We start from the raw sequence: 6,285 nt of genomic DNA, 5'->3' as shown, positions 1-6,285 counted from the left end.
AGCCAGAGATCTGTCACTGTCTCTTGCCTCTGTCATTCATGAGTGGATTTTAAGCCTTGTACCTTTAAACACATACTATTTACTATCCGGTAGTGAATAGCAGTTGATATGGTACACTTAATATGGTACACTGTAGGTACTGATTGAAGAAAGCGGCCCTTCAACCCATAATGACACTCATTTTTTACGACCTCGTGGTCATCCATTTTCCCTTCCTGTTTTCCATTTTGCTGTCCAACCTTTTAATAATTATTTCATGGTAAAACTGCGAGGTTTTCCTCAAGTTGCGGTCGGGTGCAGAATGGCCTCCTTGGTAACAACACAGCATAGTTTATATTCAAAAATAAATATGAATTACTTACTCATGAAGAACATGATCATTTTGGGATATAATCATCATTACATCGAATAGCGTTTTCTTCCCTAAATAATTTGCTAAAATATCTTCCCTTACATATTCCAAATGCTATTTGTAACTAATTTTAATATTCTTTTTATTTTGGGTGAGCTATATGGAAAGTGATCTTTGTGTTTATACATCAAGTACCCTTATCTTGTCCAAATAGTCTGCTTAGATATCTTCCTATACATATTCCAAACGCTATTTATATGTAATTTTACTATTCTTTTCATTTTGGGTGAGCTATATGGAAAGTGATCTTTGTGTTTATACATCGAGTGCCATTTCCTTTTCTAGATATTTTGCTTAAATATTTTCCTATACAGATTCCAAATGCTTTTTGTAACCAATCTTAGTATTCTTTTTATTTTGGGTGAACTATAGGAAAAGTGATCTTTGTCTTTATACATCGAGTACCGTTTTCTTCCCTAAATAATTTGCTTAAACATCTTCCTATACATATCCGAAATGCTATTTGTATGTAATTTTACTATTCTTTTCATTTTGGGTGACCTATAGGAAAAGTGATCATTGTCTTTATATATCGAGTACCGTTTTCTTCCCTCAATAATTTGCTTAAATATCTTCCCTTACATATCCCAAGTGCTATTTTAATCTAATTTCACTAATTCTTTTATTTTATTTTTATTTTGCAAGACCTATAGGAAAAGTAGTTTGCTTAAATATCTTCCTTTACATATCCCAAGTGCTATTTTAATCTAATTTCACTAATCTTTCTATTTTTATTATTTTGCACAACTTATAGGAAAAGTAATCTTTGTATATATCCCGTGACGATTCCAGTATATAATAGAATTAACTTATGATAAAATGTTAAAAATCAAAAACATTCAGTTATGAAAAGGAAAAAAGTTTACATTTCCATTATATCCGCAAACTTCCCTTTGTCAAAACTCCCCATCAGTATTTGCTCTCTCGAAATTGTATATTCCAAAAATAAACATACGAAGATCCAAAAAAAAGAAAAAAAAAAATTCTTAGTTCAATATCAACAGTAAATGGATTACGTAAACACTCCATATGAAATTGCTCTGAAAAAAAAATGTTATCTTTTTTTACTAAATAAATATTATTAGTTTCATGTAATCTGATGATGTTCCTTTCAGAGCTATCGCACATAAGGTTGAGTAAAATAAGCATTTCTCAATTAACTATACTCATTTTTTTTAATAAGTCTTTTTATTGTTTACATATGACATCTGTTTTTGACGTTGTTACTGTTTTTAGAATGATATATTTTTAATTTATTCTAATCATTTATTTATTTCCTTATTTCCTTTCCTCACTGGGCTATTTTTCCCTGTTGGAGCCCTTGGGCTTATATCATCTTGCTTTTCCAAGATCATCTTGGCTAGTAATAACAATAATAATAATAATAATAATAATAATAATAATAATGAGGCGCATTTGCACTGAATCGCAGTGATGTCCTTTGAGCTCGGAAAAGTTTCCTGCTATCTAATTGGTTAGAATTATCTTGTCCAACCAATCAGCGATCAGGAAAGTTTTCCGAGCTAAAAGGCCACCCCTAGGAGTCGGTGCAAATCTGCCTCACTAATAAGAATTGACTATAGTAGAAAAACTATTTATTCAGATCCATATTTTACGTTTTTAACGACCAATTGAATTTCAAAAAGTCCAAACTGACCACAGTAGGTTGCCAAATTGATGATAGCAAGGTGTTATACCAACTGATATCAGGTAGATTGGGATAAACGTAAAAATTAAGAATTTTATTAATGTTGTTGTTTAAGGTACAAGTAAATAAGCTTAATTATAGTAATAAGTATAAGCTTAAAAGCTTTGTACTTATTTACAATGCGATAGAGTGACCGGAAACTAATTTTTGCGGAGTGAGTAGTTAAAAACCAGGAACCTTGAACCACGAGCCAGGAACCACGAACCACGAACCAGGAACTATATATTTTTATTTTGTTGGAAAACAATCCCGTGAAAGTGTCAGGAATATTATCAAATTCCTTGGGGGGGGGGGGGGGGGGGGGAAAGGGGGGGGGGGAAAGGGGGGGGGGGGGCGAGATTCTGTAACCTTAGGTACCGTTTTTTTTTTTTTTTTTTTTTTTTTTTTTTTTTTTTTTTTTTTTTTTTTTTACACCCTATTAATCGTGACACAAACCTACAAATGATTAAACTTGTATCAAATCTAGCCCCAGAACTTCGCTGCCTTGCCACAAAACTCCTTGACCGAACACAAATTCTTAAAATATTTTTCAAATATCTAATTTTCTATTGTTAATTATTCCCTTACTATCCACTCTAGTCGCGCTCCACCATACTCGACCCACAGCCAGGTACATAAAGGACTGCTTTAGGTTTACGGAGGAACAATGTCAGCCTTCATTGTTTGTAAAATGAATGTATATTTCAAGTTTCTATTTCGGGGTTGGGATTGGTGGTAGGGGGAGAGTTGGGGCCGGGGGGGGGGGGGTATTATTTCCCTTTATGCAATTACCACTAAATGAGAATTTATACGTGGCACTCAGCATCTGAATTATTATTATTATTATTATTATTATTATCATTATTATTACTATTATTATTTTATTAATTGCTATTATTATTATTATTATTATTATTATTATTATTATTATTATTATTGTTATTATTATCATCATCATCATTATTATTATTATTATTATTATTATTATTATTATTATTATTATTTTATTAATTGCTATTATTATTATTATTATTATTATTATTATTATTATTATTATTATTATTATTATTATTATTAATTGCTATAATAATAATAATAATAATAATAATTATTATTATTATTATTATTATTATTATTATTATTTTATTATTTGCTATTATTATTATCATCATCATCATTATTATTATTATTATTATTATTATTATTATTATTACAAGCCAAGCTATAACCCTAGGTGGAAAAGCAAGATGCTATAAGCCCAAGGGCTCCAACAGGGAAAAATACACCAGTGAGGAAAGGAAACAAGGAAATACATGAACATTAACAACAATAAATTAGATCTTTTATATATAAACTATAAAATTTGAAAAGGAGGAAGAGACATTAGATAGAATAGCATCCCCGAGTGTATCCTCAAGCAAGAGAACTCTAACCCAAGACAGTGGAAGGTCATGGTCCAGAGACTATTATTATTATTATTATTATTATTATTATTATTATTATTATTATTATTATTAATATCTTTTTTCCCCCTAATGGCCAAAGGTCAGATGGACTGAAGAAAGAACGAAGTTATTTTGGGATATTGAGCCCCACGCACACACGCACAAACATAGATGTACACCCATCCACATACATACAACATACAAAAATACACACATACACCCACTAACACATGCACATGCTATATATGCATATATAATTGTCATCATCATCATCTCCTCCTACGCCTATTGTTAGAAAAGGCTTTGTTTAGATGTCGTCAGTCGTCTGTATCTTGAGCTTTTAAATCAATACTTCTCCATTCATCATCTCCTACTTCACGCTTCATAGTCCTCAGCCATGTAGGCCTGGGTCTTCCAACTCTTCTAGTGCCTTGTAGAGCCAAGCTAAACGTATGTAATAGTTATATAAATTTCTGAAGAAAAATAATTATTAGCAAGAATAGAGAAAAATAAATAATTCAACATACGCTCCCCCCCACACATGTACATTGGTATTAATATTAGTTGCTAGGCTACAACCCTAGTCAGAAAGCAGGATGCTATAAGTTTAGGGTCCCCAACAGTGAAAATAGCCCAGCGAGGAAAGGAAACAAGGAAAATTGAAATATTTTAAGAACAGTAACAACATTATAATAAATATTTCCTATACAAACTATACAAACTTTAACACAAGAGGAAGAGAAATGAGATAAAATAGTGTTCCTGAGTGTACCCTCAAGCAAGAGAACTCTAACTCAAGACGTGGAAGACCATGGTACAGAGGCTATGGCACTATCCAAGACTAGAGAATAATAGTTTGATTTGTGAGTGCCCTTCTTCTAGAAGAGCTGCTTACCATAGCTAAAGAGTCTCTTCTACCTTATACGTGCATATGTTATAATAACATATATTTCTTAAGATAAATAATTGTTAGCAAGAACAAAGAAAAAAGAAATAATTCATCAAACAGTTATGTTAAGAAGTAGGTTTTATTGAAACTTTTCCCTGCCATTGATGATCATTCCCATGTCATGCTCAAAAGAAAAAAATCAAAAGAAAAGTCAAAACAAAAGAGCAACGTTAGACTTGTTGACTTCACGTTGAATTATCTCTACTCAACGAAAACCCATTAACTAATGAGTCACAGTAATTACGGGCACAAACACCGATGTGTACTCTACAATATTATGCATATTTGGTTTACGTGGGATAATCAATTGCCAGAGGGTGCATCGGTTGTAAGTCTGTGGTCAACGGAGGGCTTCTATTAACGTGGGGAAGAGACACAGCAGATAGCTTCGTTCTAACTGGTGATCAGGTAAAGTGCATAATGCTATGTCTATCTGTCTATCTATCTATCTATCTATCTACACTTAAAGATCCCGTAATATTAATCGGATATTCTCCGTAAAATATACAGATCCTATGCGTATTTCAGTAAATTACAGGCACCGTAATTTTACCCTAATCTGATACTAACCGTAAAAAGTATACTGTTCTTAGCCGTATTTCAGTGAATTACAGGCACCGTAACATTATCCTAATCTGATATTATCCGTAAAAGTATACTGTTCTTATGCGTATTTCAGTAAATTTCAGGCACCGTAATTTTACCCTAATCTGATATTATCCGTAAAAGTATACTACTGTTCTTAGCCGTATTTCAGTGAATTACAGGCGACCGTAATTTTACACTATTTTCTTATTATCTTTCACGGGTTGGTGACCGTAATATCACTCCTTTACATCAATATATCCGTTTTTAAAACGGTAAATGCCTGGCAACATTTATTCCAAGATTTTTACCGTTTTTACGACAAATTTTTAACAGTGTATCTATCTATCTATCTATCTGTCTATCTATCTATATATCTATCTATCCGTCTATCTAATATATGTACGGTACGTATTTTTTTATCTATCTAATATATGTATCGGCGTCAATGACCTTCGATTTCAGGATGCCAGAGAATTTTAAATCAATCAATCAATAAAAAATATGTACGGTACATATCTCTCTATCTAGTAAATGTAAATTACATATCTCTCTGCACATATCTATTTATCTATCTATCTATATGCCTTTATATATGTGTGTGTTATTGTGTGTTAATGAAAAACGAAAGCTCGAAAACTTTCAGCGTCACTCGACCCATCATTTTTGAAATTTTGAAATACCTCTGAGTCTGTCTCGCCATTTAGAAGAAAACAAATGACTATGAAATAGTGGAAAGTGGGTTACAGTACTTATTATTATTATTATTATTATTATAATTATTATTATTATTATTATTATTATTATTATTTATTAAGATACAACCCTAGTTGGAAAAGCAGGATGCTATAAGCCCAGGGGTTCCAACAGGGAAAATAACCCAGCGAGGAAAGGAAACAAGGAAAATAGAATATTCTAAGAAGATTAACGACATTGAAATAAACATTCCCTTTATATGCTATAAAAACTTTAGGAAAACAAAAGGAAGAGAAATTAGTTATAATAGTGTGCCCGAGTGTACCCTCAAGCAAGAGAACTCTACCCCAAAACAGTGGAAGACCACGGTACAGAGGCTATGGCACTACCCAAGACTAGAGAACATATAATCATATGTCGTTTGGTCTTCCATAAATTTTTATACCTTGCAGGTTTGATATTTCTGATATACGAAGTATGTTTCACGGAAAAAGAAGGCTAATGTCGTTTC

Source organism: Palaemon carinicauda, chromosome 16 (genome assembly GCF_036898095.1).
Source record: "Palaemon carinicauda isolate YSFRI2023 chromosome 16, ASM3689809v2, whole genome shotgun sequence".
NCBI classification, from domain to species: domain Eukaryota; kingdom Metazoa; phylum Arthropoda; class Malacostraca; order Decapoda; family Palaemonidae; genus Palaemon; species Palaemon carinicauda.
Note: the sequence above shows the minus strand (reverse complement) of the source record.